Here is a 17,509-nt window from a genome sequence, read left to right as displayed (position 1 = left end):
TAAGACAAAACAAAACAAAAAAAGAGTATGGCAGATAATATTTTCTACATATGTATTTCTATGAGCGGTAAATACATTGAGGTATATAATACAGCAAGCGGGGGCAGAGGTATGTAAGATGCTTCAGCCACAGCCCTGAAGAAATGGATCACTGGGTTTAGGACCATGATCTCAGATGACATCAGTCAGGTCAGTTGACATAATACACTCACAGAGACAATGTTCTACATTCTACTTTGGTGAGTGGTAACAGGTGACTTAAAAGTTTATGAACAGCCATTTAGGTGCAACTATTGGTCTCTCCCCATTCAGAACGGAGAACAGTGAAGAAAATCAAACAACCAGTGCAATGGTCTAATGGACCCTGAAAACCTTAGCTTTCCCATCCCTGAGACCAGAAGAACTGATGGTGCCCAGCTCAGAAAGGGATCACAACAGAAGGTCCTGGGTAGCATGGGAGAGAAATGTAGAATGAAACTTTAAGTCATTAAAAAGGCCAGGCTTATTGGTCTGCTAGAGACTGGTGGAACTCCCTAGACCTGGAACTAAACTTGGCCCCCGGACTCAACTTTCAGCCCAAAAGTAGACAGACCCACCGGGTGACCATTAGCACCAGGGTGGGAGGTACTTCTCAGAACATGGCATCAAAAGGACAACCTTTGCCCAGAGATAAAGGTTCAGGAGGCAGAAATGGCTAGAAAAGAAGGAAGGGTCTGCTGTCCCATTGTGGCGTCTGCCACCAATGCTGTGAGACAAACCCCGTCTATATTGTTGCATGGAAAACCAATTGCCTCGTAAATTTTCACTCAAATCACAGTAGGACGTTTAAAAACAAAAAAGGCATGGGTTTGGTACTGTAATCCCTATTGTGCAGATAATGAAATGAAACTTAGAAAAGAAAGGCTAGGGAAATTGCTCTCTGTCCCCAGAGGGGACAGGGAGCGGTTATTAAAAGAAGTCGAAAAGAGGAATTGGTTTGGAAAGTGAATGTTATGAGTGCAATTATAGATATTTCTACATCATTCTCTTGTAGCCACTGATTTGTAAGGACTAAAAATTCAGATAAGTTATTTGTAAGCACAGTTCTAGTGTATGCCATTGTTTGGATTTTGACTTTTATTGGCAAGTGAACACCGAGGCGATTGATAAAGTTGATTCCATCTTCCTGTGAAGAACAAAGAAGAGTTGTGGTAATAGAAGTGCGGTGTACTGATGGGGTGCTTTACAACAGAGGGGAGAGCTTTCCCTTTCCAAAAGAGAAGCGCCACGCCCGTTAAATTACTTCTGTTTAATGATACATTTTTCTTTTGCTGTGGTATTGTTTTTTCCAGGACCAGTCCTGTAGCTGTTTTAGAAGACATGTGGTGTATATAAAGTTTGTGACAGTTGGGGGAAATTCTGGTAAGTGTTGCTGCATTTATTTCTAACATGTTTTCATTGTAAAAGGCTGCTCACAAAGGGGGCTACCACTCTGCACTTTGTACCTTTGGATTCTGCACCAGATGGAGGCAAAAGAGAATTTTGTAATTAAATGTGATCTTGCATTGGTGTTTTCTAACCTGGTGGCATTTCCCCCCCTGGTTATTGTTGGTTATTAAAGAATATGAGCTTTTCTAAGATTTAAGGAAAATGCATCTGGATGAAGGACAAGAATACTCTTGGCAGCCTGACTTAACGTTCTTCATAAGCCATCCATTTCTTAAGAGTCATAACGGTAGAATAAAAGTATCACAAATAGAAATCCGTAGGGTACAAAATACCCATTTATAAACTATCAAGGGCTCATGCGGGAGGGGGGAGCGGGGAGGGAGGGGAAAAATGAGGACCTAATGTCGGGGGTTTAAATGGAGAGAAAATGTTTTGAGAAACGATGTACAAATGCGCTTTACACAATTGATGTGTGTATGGATTGGGATAACAGTTGTATGAGCCCCTAATAAAATGTTAAATATATATATATATATATATATATATATATATACACACACATCACACATTCATATGCAATGAAAAAAAAAAAAAAGAAAAATCTGTAGGGTTTGTATGTTGAAAGGAGAGAGAAGTCAGCATTTAGCTGCTTGGGGAACAGAGCTGTTCAGGGAGTGCCGGCTCCCGCATGCCCAGGGCCAGCCCACAGATAGATGGGTGTCGCAGGGTTTTGCTAACAGTGGTAGAGAAGACCGCCTGTGAGGTCAGGAAATCTGGGTTAAAGATTCAAGTTCTACAGTTACTAGCTGTTCTTGAACCTCTCTGAACTTCAATTTCCTCATACGTAAAATAAGTCTCAGAATGTTCTACCTACTTCAGAGTGGAATGAGAGGAACTAGGTAATGCTGGGACCTAGTAAGTGCTGGATAATGCGGTATTCTTATTAACAGAGCAGCCCGGAGGGGAGCCTGGGCATTTGTCCTTGAGGGCCAGCCACCATGTTGGTGTGTGTCTCTTGGTGCTGTCACAGGGGACATCACAGCTGAAAAGCAGCTCCGTCCTCCAGCATTCACTGCAGGCGTAGCTGTGGAAACCATTAAGACCTTTCTTTGCCTCATTCTCCCGCCTGGAGAGCCATTCTTGCACAAGCTTGGCTAATTGAACTTCCCTTCCCGCCCCTTCTGCTACCAAATGAGGACACATTGTTGGGTTTTGTTGTGGCCTCTAACTGTAGATAGGGGACCCAAATCTATCAGTAAAGACGGGCTGATAGTTACAGTGTCTGTAAGGGACTAACTGTGGCTTCGTAGGATCAGAATGATGAATATTGTATGGCCCTCGGAGTTGGCCCAATCTACTAGCAAAATCTTCTGCAGAAGCTGTGAAAGAAAGGAATTCAGATTCTCTGCCCTGACTCTCCTAGTAATTTTGTGAAATACCTTTTGTCCATACTCAGAACTCTGTATGAGAAAGTACATTTCTTGTTGTGTTATTTAAATCTTAACCTTTAACGTGAACCAAAAAAATCATTAGATAATCAACTGGACAGTTAGTCCAACATGTTGAAAAAGAATAAAGGAACAAGAGAGGGAGAATGGAGGGAGGGGAAGAAAAGGAAACAAAAGCCATCAAGTCCTTCTACTGAGCTGCACTGTGTACTCTGGAGTGGTAACCAGTTGGGCTGCTAATCACAAGGTCAGCAGTTTGAAACCACCAGCCACTCTGCGGAAGAAAGACAGGGCTTACAGTCTGGGACACCCACAGGGCCAGTTCAGTGTCCCATAGGGTCACCTGGGCTGGAATTGACTCCAAGGCAGTCAGAGAGAGTGTGTGCTCTGCCGAACAGGGACGTGGTCTCCTCCCTGTCGCCTCGGTGCCTGGACCATGCAGGACCCGTGTTTATTGAATGACCCATTGCTTTCAGTCACCTTCTCATTGACAGCGAACAGTCCACTCACTTTTCCACCCACCAACCCGCCCAATAGTTCACACAGCTTTCCTTCCGCCATTGTTTTCTCTTCTCTGGGCTAATCAGCCTTTGTTCATTCTTTGACTCTCTGCCCTTTGATGTTATTTTCACATCCCTCCCCACCAAGGAACTGTCCTTGGGGAAGGATGGAGGGAAAGAGGTACAGTGGGTCCGTTGAGGATGGTCACAGACGCAGAAGCCTAGTCCCCTTCCTTTGCAATCAGTGCTAAGTGCTTGGTGATAATGGAGCATGATGGCTTTCTTAAGAGCCTCTTCTAAGAACGGAGCTCCCCAAGGTAGGGAGGGTAGTCGTTGTCCACGATCCCACCCGGTGGCAGCAAAGTCCTCTTCTTAAAGGTCTTCATTGAAGTGAATCTAAGCCTTACTTTAGACAGCAGAAATGCTAAGTATAAATCCTTACGTGTTACAGATCTTTATTCATTACGAGACACATCGAGTTTGAATTCCTTAAAACCTGTGTGTTCCTTAAAAATTTAGGCCTGGTTGGTTGCTCTTTTTTTGTGGGGGTCATGCCAGAGAAGATGTGGAGAACAGTGAGTCTCGGGCCTGGGACCATTTTGTCCCCCAGTAGTTATAATTGGAGTGGATGTATTACTGGCATCCAGTGGGTAGAGGTCCAAACCAAACCAAACCAAACTCACTGGCATTGAGTCAATGGCAGCTCCAACCCAAAGTGCCCCTATGAGAGCATAGAGCTCTCTCTGCGGGTTTCCAAGATTTCGGAGACTAGAAGGCTCTGTCTTTCCTCCTCAGAGCAGCTGGTGCTTTTGAACTGCTGACTTGAGCTTAGAGATTAGCAGCCCCAGGATTTGTAATCCCTACGCCACCAGGACTCCTGGGTAGAGGCCCAGGAAGGTGCTAAATATCCTGGATTGCAGAGGCCCACATTCCCACCCCACCCCAAGCAAAGAAAGATCCAGTTCAAAATGTCTGTAGTGTTGACGCTAAGAAACCCTTACAGAAAGGTGGCAAGTAAACAACCAAAGTTAAGCTAATGTTGAAAGTACCATATATACTCGTGTGTAAGCCGAGTTTTTCCAGCACATTTTTAATGCAGCTTTTGTGGTAAAAGTAGGTGCCTCGGCTGATATTTGAGTCAGCTAATACTCGAGTATATACGATACTCATTTTGTAGATTTAAAATTGTAACGTTTAATATTTAATTATAGCAGGGGGTTCTTAAAAGTAGAGGGGAAAATTCCATTAACTTTTTGTTCCATTAAATTTTCTCTCTCTCCACCCCCCATGGAGTTTTGTAGCTCTTTTATAGATGCATTTAAACTATTAAAAAAAAAACAAAAACAACATAGATGTGTTGAGAGGATCCTAGGGTTTAAGAGGCCCTTAAGAGACCATTTCTTCTGTGATCTCTGAGGCCAAGCAAAAATGACCTGAATGAATTCAGGCAGACAGACAGACGGGTGTCTGAAGGTTTATGCTAGGGAAAGATAAAAGCGAGGCTCACACAACATGATCTCAGTAGTCGCACAAAAGAGATGGTCTCCTATTTTAAATTTCAACCTCAGCTTCTTTAGATATGCTTGCCATCAGATGACCTCTGAGATGAAACAGTATTTCAGTCTCGGCTGGTCCTTCCTTCGGAGTCAGGAATAGTGGTTCTGTGTGCTGAAAATGTGCATCGGGAGGAAAGCAATCTCGCTACCGATGATTGAGACAGACGGAGTATTTCAGAGCACAGGGCTGTTTATTTGCATCAGTTTGCTAGTAACACCACAGTCTGGTTTAGATGTGAGTTGTTGAGAGATTTTGAAGCCCAATATGGGTACATTTGCTGAAGCGGGGTAATTAAAGCAGCATGTCAAGTTGTGATATAGGACAGCCCACTTGAAAAGTCTTTATTTAATTATAGGGTTTACTTTGGGAGAGTTACCGTGGTTTTTGGGGTGTGCGTGGGTGTGTGTGTTGTGTGTGTGTATGTGTGTGTGAAAGAGAGAGAGGGGTGTGTGTGTGTGTGTGTGTGTGTGTGTGTGAGAGAGAGAGAGAGAGAGACCAACAGAGAGAGGGGTATTTTGAGATGCACTAACCCAGCTTGTAGGCCAAGTAAATACCTTCCCAGAAAGGGCATGGTGTGTGTTTGTGGACATACATATTCCTTGCCAAAAGCTCCGGTATAATGTTCTTTTGATTCTACTACCATTCATCTTTCTTTTTCTGATAATCTTTCCTCTGGAAACAATGCTAAGAAAATGCACGCTGGAAAACCAGAGGCCAGATGATAAAAGATCTCATTTCAGATGGCCAAGCCCAGAAATTTAGGGACTTTATATTATCAGTCTGCTGCCTTAAAGATGAATCGATTTTGGAGGAGTGTACCAACACTGAATATAAGCAGAGCTGAGTGAGACTGTAAAAATACAGCATTGGCAGAGTGGCCATCCAAGGTACAACAGTTTATTTCTCTCTACTGGCAGCAGCTGGGGGAAAGACGTAGGAATAGAAAAGGAAGTAGACTGCAGGTCTAAGTGTCTCTATGAACTATTTTGCTGCCTCCCTTGTCAGGGGACCAGAAGCTCCAGATGGTGCCTGACTACCATCAGACCGAAAACGCAACAAAGCTCCCTGCCATCCAGTCCATCCCTTCCTCATAGTGACCCTACACCGCAGAGTAAACCTGCCCCTGCATGTGTCCAAGGCTGTACCTCTTGGTGGGAACAGAGAGCCTCATCCTTCTCCTACAGAGCAGGCCCGGTGGGCTCAGACCACTGACATTTTGTAACAGCCCAACACTTGACCCACTGTGCTCCTTCAGAGGATAAAGTCCCATTTACGTTTCCAAAATATATAAAATGTAAAAAACATTTAGCTATCAATTTATAATGCATCCTGTACTTGTATGTGCAGAAATGACTTTTGTGAAATTGATTAAAACAAAAATGTTTTATGTTTCTCATGTATTGAGGAAAAAATAGTCTCCTTTTTGAAAAATCTTTAATGACCTGGAAAAAGATACCCTTTGGGATTTGCAGTTTGCATGCATAAGCATGTATAAGCATACATAGGCACGGATATTACTTTGAGGACTAAGACACACCTGGCCCTAGCCATAGTATTTTCATTTGCTTCACATGCATGCGACACTTGGTTATTGAATACGGAAGACTGAAGAGAAATTGATGCAGTGAACTATGGCGTTGACAAAGAATATTGAAAGTATCCTGGATTGCCAAATAATGGGAGAAATTTTAAAACACATATCAGGTTTTTTTTAATCAATAATAAGAATATTCACTGTGTTCACAGCACTTTGACTCGTTATTCTCAATTTGAATTTTTAAAGTTTTCATGTTTAGAGGACAGTATAGAACTTCATCCCATACTTTCAGATTTCTCTCGGAAGTTTAGCTTTGTTACTCTAGTTTAAAAAACAAACAAACATTGATCTCATCATTTCCAACTCAGGGTGACCTGTGTGTATCAGTAGAACCATGTTCCATCGGGTTTTCAAGGACTTTTTTTTTAGTCGATAGCCAGGCCTTTCTTCCATGGAGCCTTTGGATGGACTTGACACACCCACCTTTGGGTTACCACTAAGCACAGTAAGCATTTGTATCACCCAAGCACCCCTGCCTACACTGCTGGCCACCGTGCATCCCAGCTGGAGAGACAGAGCTGTAGAATGGAGCCCTGGACTGGTAAGGAGGGGTTGGAACCAGCCTACAGCCCTGCCTCTTAATGGCAGGCGCCCTGTTCAAATACATATAGAGATATTGTTTACAGCTAATTTAAAGTTATGAATTAGCATTGGTCCTTAAAAAACCACTCCTCGGGTGGTGCAGGTATTAAATAAACAAACAAATATTACCATGGAGTCAATGCTGACTCATAGCAATCCTATAGGACAGGGTAAAACTTCCCCGGTGAGTTTCCCAAACAAACTCATTACTTACGGGAATTATAGACCATCCTGCCTTTTGCCCACCAGCTGTCATTTTGCAGCTGTGGTTTCAAAAGTGCTAACCTTGAAAACCAGAGCCCAACTTGTACCCACTAAGGCCCCGGGGGGTCCTGGGAGAAGACAATCCACTCTAGGTGATAGGTCTAAAGCAGTGAGATAGCTACTCCTGGCCCACCTCCCACCAGGAGGCATTTGGAGATGTGTGAAGAGTGCGTGTTATCCTCCTCTCAAAGGCTGGGAGGCTCCGTAACATGCAGTGAGGGAAAGGGCTCAGTGCTCCTGGTGCCCACCCCCCCACCCCACCCCCAGGTGCCTTGGCCTCATGCGCAGTAGAGCCAAGACTCACCCTCATGCTATTGGAACCCAAATCTTTTCCCAAAGCCCAGTTCCATGGAGTCATAGTCAGCTCCTTCCTGTGCCCATGTGGGTCAGACTAGAGCTGTGCGCTCCAGGGCCCTCACTGGTTGGCCCTCCACCAGCCCTTCTTGTAGGCCCCTCAGGGTGGATTCGCACTTGCAGTCATTTGGTTAGCAGCCAAGCGCATGAATGGTTTGCACAGCCCAGGACTCCGCGTGTTTCACCTCTTCCTTCATATTAAAGGCATCCCGGAACTAACGCTCACTTCACTGGGAGCTCTCACTGCATACAAATGACATTGAAAATAGTTCTTTTACAGGTTGTGTGGTTGCGATACTGCACACTGGAACTCAGGCACCGCATGGCTGCTGCGAGGTGGGAACAGCTCTGGGAAGACCCTCAGGGGCCCTGTGCCTGCCCCTCTATCTGAGCCCCTTGCAGGGAGGAGGCAGGGCTGCTCCGGAAGCGCCCAGCACCTGGTCGGATCACTGCCTGTGACCCAGCCTTACTGAAGTGAAGTGCCTTCCAGACAGGGAACCACATGTCCACTTCAGGTGTTTTGATGTGATAGCTTAGGCTTTATTCCCACCTGGTGAACCTGTATAACCTGCTGTTGGAGCTTTGTTTAATGTTTAGCCTTACCAAATGTCAGCCAGCAGAGACCATTCATGAAATTGATTCAAGTGGTAAAAATAAAAATGTATTGAATGAAAAGACACACAGTAAAGCCAACCTAAATATAAATATTAAGGAGATTATAAAAGAGAGAGATTCCTTTCCTTTTTCTTTAACCCACCTTTCCCAGCTTTTTGCCCCCCCACCCCTTTCATTTTGAGAAATGTCAAGCCTGTTGGGTGGGAGAATGGTTTATAAATGAATGAATGAATGAATACTCTCTAGACTCACCAGTTGTTCTGCTTGCCACATTTTGCTGTATTCCACTGTTCCAACAATGTGTGTGTGCAGGACATACTTTTCCTGCTGAACCATGTGGAAGTGAGTTCCAGGCATCTTGATAGCTTACCTCCAAATACTTCACCATCTATCTCCTGAGAAAGCGCTCTGTTCTAAATGACCACAATATTATCATCACCCCTGATGAGTTTAACAGCCATACCATGATATGCTCTCATAGCCGGTCATTTTTCAGATTTTCCCAGTTGTCCTTAACGATTGTTTTCAAGTTCCTTCTCTACACTTTTCAATCCCAGATCTAAGCAAGTTTACTTGATGCATTTGGTTGCTAACTTTTTTTTTTAACTATTTAGAACAGTGGTTCTCAACCTTCCTAATGCTGCGACCCTTTAATACAGTTCCTCATGTTGTGGTGACACCCCCGGCCCCTGAACCATAAAATTATTTTTGTTGCTACTTCATAACTGTAATTTTGCTACTGCTATGAATCAGGTGACCCCTGTGAAAGGGTCGTTCGACCCCAACAGGGGTCACGACCCACAGGTTGGGAATCTCTGATTTAGAATATTATATATATCAAAAACCCAAACTCACTGCCATCTCATCAATTCTGACTCCCAGTGACCCTATAAGGATAGGGTAGAATTGCTCTAGTGGGTTTCTGAGATTGTAACTCTTTATAGGTGTAGAAATTCTCATCTTTCTCCCATGGAGAAGCTGGTGCTTTTGAACCGACTGTGCGGTTAGCAGCCCAACGCATAACCTACGCTACCAAGGCTCCAGGTAAACATGTCTATACATATTCTTATATATAAATCTCATCTACATGTTGAAGATTTTTCAAAGTGTCCTAGCTGGTTCTGTTGTGGAATGCACTGCTTGCTGGGTTTCTGTGCTTCGTCAGTATTCAGTTGCTCCTCTGTTTCTCAGACTTGGCAGTTAGCTCTAGAGACTGGATGTGTGAGGTGGTGTGCTTGATGCTCCCTCTCATCAGAACACAGGTGATGTTGCATGGTCCCATTATCAGCAGTTGGATCTCTTAGGGAAGGTTGTCACTCAGACCTCACCGTTGTGCAATTTCTTCTTGGTAATGTTAGTAAGCCATCTGCGTCTGATTATTGAGTCCCTTCAGCCAGTGGTTTGAGCGTCCAAGGATAATCCTTGCCTGGATTGGTTACAACATTGGGATATCATCTGATGAGCTTTGACCTTGCTTCTCTTTCTGAATCCCAGTAGGCTGTGATCTAGGCCTTCAGTGGTTTACACTGTTTGTTTGGGGGTTCTTTTAAGTCACTGCCCAGATAATCAGTTGGATTTTGCTGGGACCATAAATTGTGTGATGGTAGATTTTCCTCTCTTGCCTTTGGGATAAAAAGGAGGAATAGCTAGCAGAGCATTTACTGCGAGCCAGGCACCACAGGGCGCCTTACTTCCTTCACTTTCTTCCCACACAGCAGCTCGGACCAGCGAAGTGAGTTGATCCGCCCATGAGTGCCCAGCCCCTATGGTGGAACTGAGACTCAGAGAGATGCCTGGGCTTAGTTTACGGATTCTCTTTCCTTCTCGCCAGTCCCGTCCCCTGTACTCACTTCAAGGAAAGGCCCACCTGACAGGGTAGCTCAGTTCACAAGGAAAGGCAGCCAGGAGGGACTGTTGGAATCCTTAAGTCACCCAGACCTAAAAGGGTCAGAGTTGCGCCTGAGCCTCAGATCCACATGGGCTCAGCCCTGCCAGAAATCTGGATCTGTTTACTAGCTATCTCAGCTTTGGGCCGGTGGGGGAGCGGGGAATTATTAACTTCACAAACTAGTAATTGGGTTTTGAACTGTGCATTGTGGTTTGGGTGCCGGTTCACAGAGCACGTGCGTTTTCCATTCCGTTCATACACATTTTGTGCCATAGCACGGGCCTCCGCCTCCTGCGTGGAGCGGCGCCGCTCCCATTTTCACCCTGGCTTCCCCGGTAACGTTCATCTTCTCTCCGGCCCCCTCTGGCTGTCTGTACTTTGATTCAGGTTAGATGCTGCCCATTGGGTCTGCGATGGTTCGGTTCCACCCGGTGGCGTTACCATTCACGTTACAGGCCTGTCTATTGTTGGACTGAAAAGTCGCCCGGGGGATGGTGTCAGTTCCAGACTGGAATTCCATCAGTTCCTATCAGACCAAGACGCCTGGTCTTTTGCTGTCGTTACAAGTTTGCATTTTGTCCTACATTTCTTTTTCCTCGCACTCAGTCCAGGACCTTCTGTTGTGATCCCAAGGGAAGCGACTCCCTCCGCGTCTGATGCTGAAAAGATGAGCGTATCTATTCTAAAACGTGGCAGCAAGCAGGGCTGCCGGCGAAGGCGGCCCCAGCCCGCCCAGGCTTTGTTTAGAAGTGGCAGTCGTCTTTTTATTTATTTTAGCCCCTCTATTGAGCAGAAGTTAATATGCCTGAGCTGTAGTATGGCTTGGATTGGGGTGGTGTTTTGGTTTTTGAGTGGGGGGTGTCTCAGACGTGTTACTAACGGGTGCGTCATAGCCGCATCTCTGCTGCGTCGGTAAGTGCGCGTCCCCATCCAGGCTCTTCCAGCTGTAGGTTTGGAAGAAAGCAAACACGCTTCCCCTGGAAAGCCACCGGTAGGACCCCCGCCCCATCGCCTGGCTGTTTTGGGAAATGTATTCTCTTTGGGCTGTGGCTTGGGAAGAGGGGTAATGGTGCAGGTAAACTTAGTTCCTTGTGTAAGAATTGGGTCCTGCCCTCTCGTTTTACAGATCAATGGCGGGAGGCACCGAGAGGGTGAGTGTTGCTCAGGTCAGATGATCCGGAGCTTGGACCCCTCAGGCTCCAGGAACAGTAGTTTCTTGCTGAATAAGTAGCACCGGAATGCTGTTCCATGGGCCATGGACCTCATTGTCTGCAGTGGCTCTTCCCACTGCAACCCCCCTCCACCACCACCACCACCGTTTCCACCACCAGTCACATTTAGACAAGAAACAATTCTGAATCTGTGCCGCCCACCAGAAATAGAATACATGTCACATGTGCGACTTAACATTTTCTAGTCGCCCTGGAGGCATTGTCAGTAAGCCTTGGACTGCTAAACACAAAGCTGGCTGTTCAAACCCAGCAGCCTCTCCACATGAGAAAGATGAGCCTCTCTTCTCCTGTGAAGGGTTATAGCCTCTGAAACCTAATGGAGGGTTCTGTGAGTTGGGATTTACTGGATGGCAGTGGCTAGTAGCCACATTAAAAAATAAGGAGAAAAAAATTAAAATATGTGGGTGAAATGTATTTTAGTAATCTATGTCTTATTTTAAAGGGAGCTCCAGTGGTGCCATGAGGTGAGTGTTGGACTGCTGACCTCTATTTTGGCAGTTCAAACCCATCAGCCACTCCATGTGAGAATGATGAGGTTTACTGTTCCCATAAAGATTTGCAGGCTGGAAAACCCATAGGGGCAGTTCTGCTCTGTCTTATAAGGTCACTATGAGTTGGAGTTGGTGGGACTATTGGGTGAGCATTAGGCTGCTAACTACAAGGTTGGCTGTTCAAACCTCCCAGCTGCTCCAGGGGAGAAAGATGAGGCTATCTGGTCCCTTAAAGATTTACAGCCTTGGAGCCCCCATAAAAAGGTTGTTATGAGTTGGAAATGACTTAACGGTAGTGGGTGTATTTTTTTATTACGGTATGTCTTATTCAGCCTGATGTATATCCAAAATATAGTTTCAGCATATAATCAGTGTTGAAAAATGTTTAAATCATTTGCCATTCTATTGTACTTCAAAATCTAATGTGCATTTTATACTTACTTAGACCACTTCTCAGGGCTGGCTAGTCCCATGTCAAATGTTTCAGTGTGGCTGGCTGGTCGCTATTGCACCAGACTGTGCAGCCCCTGAGCAGAGCAAGTCCAAGGTTACACCCAGCGAAGTTCCTTTATGTAAATCACTGGCGAGAAACTTAATCAGCTTTCTTAGCCACCCTCCCACGCCCCTGTGCGGCCACATATTTCTGCCCTCGCTCTGCCACTTTTCCCCAGCTCACGCTGATTACAGGAGACTCTTGGTTTGGCCACAGCCGTTAGCTCAGCAGTTTCCCACCAGTCCTGGCAGCTGGTGAGCCCAGCATGCACTACCTCAATGACAGTGTACAGCACACTTCCACACACAATTTCCAGTGGCGTTTCGCAAAACCAGGCCAACGGCTTTAATTCTTACTTTCTGAGAGACCCGTCCTAGTCACCCAGCTCTGAAAACTAACTAGTAGTGTCTTCAGGATGTCAGTTTTAAGATATATTTTTGCCTGAAATATATACTCTCCTTTTCATGAGTCACGGTTAGTTTGGGAGGTGTTGCTTTCGACTCACTAATTAAGCAAAGACCATTCGCCCTCGAGGCCACTCGGACGTGTGGCCACCCCGTGTGTGTCAGAGGATTTGTGCGCTCCATAGGATGTTTTCAAAAATGTTTCATTTTCACTGCTGCTGAAATAGATTCAAAAGACCACACACCGGTTCAACTATTCCTGTGTCTGCGATTCATTGCCATTGGTTATTTTTTCCAGGTTTTGCACCTATTCTCCCCATTTTTCTAGGGAATTGGTGTTGCCATTAACATACGTGGCTGGGTTTTCAGTCCCAGATCCCCGGGCCTGTCTCCTGATGCACACCTGGTTGAACTTGGGCCTCCAGCCTTTCGGTCAGCAGCGGAGAACATGAACCATTTGCACCTCCCAGGGACTTCAACTAGCCAAAGACTTTCCCAATAGTATCATCCTACTTTGAGCATTCGTCACAGTGAAGCATCAGTTAAGGTTAGATTCCATTTCCACTAAATGTCAAGTCCCTGGCCATTGACCCAATCACTTGAAGTATTACACTGTGAAGCCCCAGTCCCAGAACACTGACAGGCTCCTGGGGTTTGTTGTCAGGGAGTTTGCCTAAACCCAAACTCGGATGTGTTGGCAACGAAACTTTGCCGAGGAAAGAGATTGTCCCATGCTGTCCGCCAGAGGCCAGATCTCTCCATCTTCCAATATTTGCTGTCACGGGGAGAGTAGACCAGTTAGTTCTCCTTTGGCTATTCTGTAGCCTTCTCCAGTAATTGAAGGGTGACACCACAAACCCAGCCCAGCCCGTTTCTCCGCAGTCTGAAGATGGTGACTTGACATATCAGTCTCCCTCACTCACATACCCCAGAGATCTTCCATCGAAAGCAGCTCCCGGCCTGGGGTTGCTATGGAATGAGAACCAGGTGTTGTGGGCCCTTGATTTCTTCTCTCCTCCTGCTGCGTCCTGTCGGCGTGGTGCCGACAAACCCTGAGGGCGTTTCTGGAGCTGTGACTCTGATGGGAGCAGAAAGCTTCATCCTTCTCTAAAGAGCTGCTGGGGGATTTGAACCAAGAACCCGTCAATTAGCCACCCAACTCGTAACTCACTATGCCACCAGGGCTTCTTTTGCTTCAGTAATACCCGAGCCCCTCCCCCACCGAAGCCTGCCCCCCTTGAAGTCACAACCCTTTCATTTGCTCTTACTCAAAGGCATCTTTTATTTCCTTGAGAAGGTGTCTCATAGTCATTGCAAACTGTCGCTTAGTAGCTATATTTCTGCTTAATAACCAGAAATTATAGTTGGCTCCAGCCAAGGGGCTGAGTCTGTAGGTTTTGATTCCAAGTGTGGTGCTGCTGAGTGGCAGTGTTTTGGTTTCATCATCCGTGCTGTCAGTTGACTAAGGAGTGATTGGCAGGGTTGGTGACGGGAAGGAAAAAGGAGCAAACACCACAGTGGCAGAGCATCAGCGACCCTGGGTTTAGTCGAATCACCTGAGGAGAGTGTTTCAACCCTGCGCCTCAGTCTGCCCTTGACTCAGTCAGAACCCCAAGGCCCAGCCAAGTGAATAAGAACTACCTGCTCTTCTTCAAGCATTTGTCAAAACTTAGGAAGAATTTTACTACATATGAAATATACCTGAAACAATCTACTATCCTGATCTATGAGGAGGCTTCCAGAAATTCAAGGGAAAAAATTTAATTAAAAGGTAATAGAATTTTCCCATGAACTTTTAGAAGTCCCTTTTTACGTATGCATGTTCCAAATTTTGACACCTATCTGCAGGGAGACGATTTTTTGACTCTGAAATATGCTCTGGCACCGTGAATCAAGTTCACACTGAAACAAAGAAGGAACAGTGCTAGGCTAGTTTTTGCCCAGAGCCGAGAGGTGAGGTGCAGTGACCTGCCCGTCACCCAAACCAAACCCACTGCCATGGCGCTGTCCCCAACCACAGCCAACCCTGTGTGGCATCTCCAAGGTGGTAAGTCTACATGGGAGCAGACGGCTTCAGTAAACAGCTTGCCTTTCTCCCTCAGAGCACCTGGGGGGAAGGGGGGTGGGGGGTTCGAACTGCTGATCTCCTTAAGGGGATTCTTGTTTGCAGTAAATGAATCTCCAATAATTACAATACAGCGTGAACATTGAAATATGAGTGTATCTAAGGAGCAAAGAGAGAGAAGAACGCAAACACACACCACTGGTGCACCCACGTCCACCTGCCAGCGTCCAGGTGGACGACACAGAGGAGTAACCCCAGATTCTGGGTCTTGAGGCATGAGTGGGCAAGGAGCTGGAAATATGTTCGGCCTGGTTTCCAAAGGAATAGCCCTCAGAATGTGATTCTTTTTTTCAAGAGAAGATGCTATGGTGGCACCTCACCCACCCTCGATCAGGATTCAGTTCTTCATCCTGGTCTGCCTAGCCCAGAAGCAGTCCCTGTGCCTGACACACTGTAGGAGAATAGCACAGTAGGTGTGCTGAATTGTTTTTAGTACTTTTGCCTCTGCCCTGACAGAATGTTTAAACACGTTTACATCTCAAGAGTATATGAGGACCTTCAAAACAATTATGGAAAATTAGAAGGAAAAGATCATGGAATTTTTCCAGGAACTTTTTGAAACCCTCCTCGTATGTCACTGCAAATAGTTTTTAAGATAGCACTCAAGGTGCTTCTGTATTTGCTTCCAAAATGGGAGCGGTAGTCGTTGCCCTGCAAGGAGAGCATATTTAAGAACACGTGTGGTTCCTTCTGCTTTATGCCTTGGTAGGATTTGACTTTTGTGTTTCAGGAACTTAAGTATCTCTAACCTGGTTTTCACTCTTACCCAGTCTTAAGATTACAATATCTGCGGTTTGGGGAAAGCAAAGAGGCCAAAAGGTCATGGCATTTATTTCGCCTGGTACGCCTGCAGACATGGAAAACAGCATTGTTTTCCCTGGATAGGGGTGCTCTTTCCAGAGTTGGGGTGGGGGCAGGTAATATTTGAGAACAGCTGGTTATATAACTTTGAAAAAATACAGTTGCTGCTGGGTGGCGACTCCTGCAGGACGGTCGGTCTTCCAGCGGATTTTTCAGCTTATGTGCACGTTTGATGCGGTGACACAGACCGGAACAGCACTCACCCGGCCCCGCAGCTCTGCCGTAATACGGAAGGAAGGGTAGCAGAGAGCGGCTCCCATGTTGCATTGTGTGTTTAGACGTTTCTTGAACTTGGATCACTCTCACTGCTCCCCAACCCTAAAATCAACCTGCACTCCAGGTGCTGTTGCTTTAAATAAACACCCACATGGAAGCAGCACGGATGATCTTGCGGTAGCTAGCCTCGGGGTTTTAAATGGCAGAATGAACAGGATATGGGCTTTAGTGTTGGGTTTGAATCTGAGCTTTATTCAGCTGCGGGACTTTGGGCAAGTCACTTAACCTCTATGAACTTCAACTTTCAAATGTCCAAGACGGTGGCTGTTTGGAGAATTGAAAGGGCTAAGACATCTGCTCACTTGATGGCTGGCATGAGAGTGCTTGCTTTATGTTAGATCTCTTTACTCTTGCCTTCTGGGCACATAGAGCAATCATGTCATTCATCCCGGCTACCACTGAGAAAGGTGTACATGCCTCAACCTGGAAGTCAAGGCCTTTCATGATTTGCTGTCCAACCCGCCTCGCCACCATCTCAGACTCCCACAGTTCAATGCCACAGCAAAGCCAAATGCCTGTATCCTCCGATCACTTTGGGTACTTTCACTCTAGCCCTCGGATACCTTCCTCTCACCTGATAGAGTCTAGATCCAGCCTACTGTAAGACTCATTTTAAAAGCCCTTCTTCCTGCCTGCTAGGCTGGAGAAATCACCTATGTGCAACTCTGTGTCTTTCTCATCGCAAAACCAAACCAAACTCATGCCGTCAAGTTGATGCCGACTCCCATCGGCCTTACAAGGCATAGTCTAATTGCCCCGATGAGTTTTCGAGACTGTACCTGCTGACAGAAATAGAAAGCCCTGTCTTTCTACTGTAGCCGATGGTTTCAAACTGCTGACCTTGAGGATCTCAGCCCAATGCATTACCACAACACCATCGTAGGTGCTCAAAAATTAACCAAAACAAAGGATTGGCTGTGTTCTAAAGTAGTTAGCACAAGCCAAAGAGACAGGTGAAGATAAGGTTCTCTCAAGGTGCAGGTCTTTGCCATGGGTATGAAAATCTGGCGTGTGTGTGTGTGTGTGTGTGTGTGTGTGTGTGTGTAGGGGTATGTGTGTGTATGCATGGAAAAAGTGAGGGAGTGTGTGTGTGTAGAGGGGTGTGTGTGTGTATGCATGGAAAGAGAGTGAGGGAGTGTGTGTGTGTGTGTTGTGTGTAGAGGGGTACGTGTGTGTATGCATGGAGAGTGTGAGTGAATGTGTATGTGTGTAGAGAGAGGCATGTGTGTGTAGAGGGGTGTGTGTGTGTATGCATGGAAAGAGAGTGAGGGAGTGTGTGTGTGTGTGTTGTGTGTAGAGGGGTATGTGTGTGTATGCATGGAGAGTGTGAGTGAATGTGTATGTGTGTAGAGAGAGGCATGTGTGTGTAGAGAGGTGTGTGTGTGTGTGTAGAG

At 45.9% G+C, this 17,509-nt stretch overlaps 1 protein-coding gene across 1 annotated transcript in view; it reads left to right on the top strand.

Moving 5' to 3' along the window:
* FYN (FYN proto-oncogene, Src family tyrosine kinase) overlaps positions 1–17,509 on the top strand; it is a 186,299-nt gene that overhangs the window by 89,722 nt on the left and 79,068 nt on the right. Inside the window, exon 2 of the mRNA XM_045294613.1 lies at positions 1,332–1,401. The gene's annotated coding sequence lies outside the window, so the exon portion shown is untranslated. The remainder of the gene's footprint in view (positions 1–1,331; positions 1,402–17,509) is intronic.

This window comes from Echinops telfairi, unplaced genomic scaffold (assembly GCF_000313985.2).
Source record: "Echinops telfairi isolate 266 unplaced genomic scaffold, ASM31398v2 ScPeMD7_3533;HRSCAF=4204_0, whole genome shotgun sequence".
In the NCBI taxonomy this organism is placed as follows: Eukaryota; Metazoa; Chordata; class Mammalia; order Afrosoricida; family Tenrecidae; genus Echinops; species Echinops telfairi.
The sequence above is the reverse complement of the archived record's forward strand: the minus strand, read 5'-3'. Positions and strand labels throughout refer to the sequence as shown.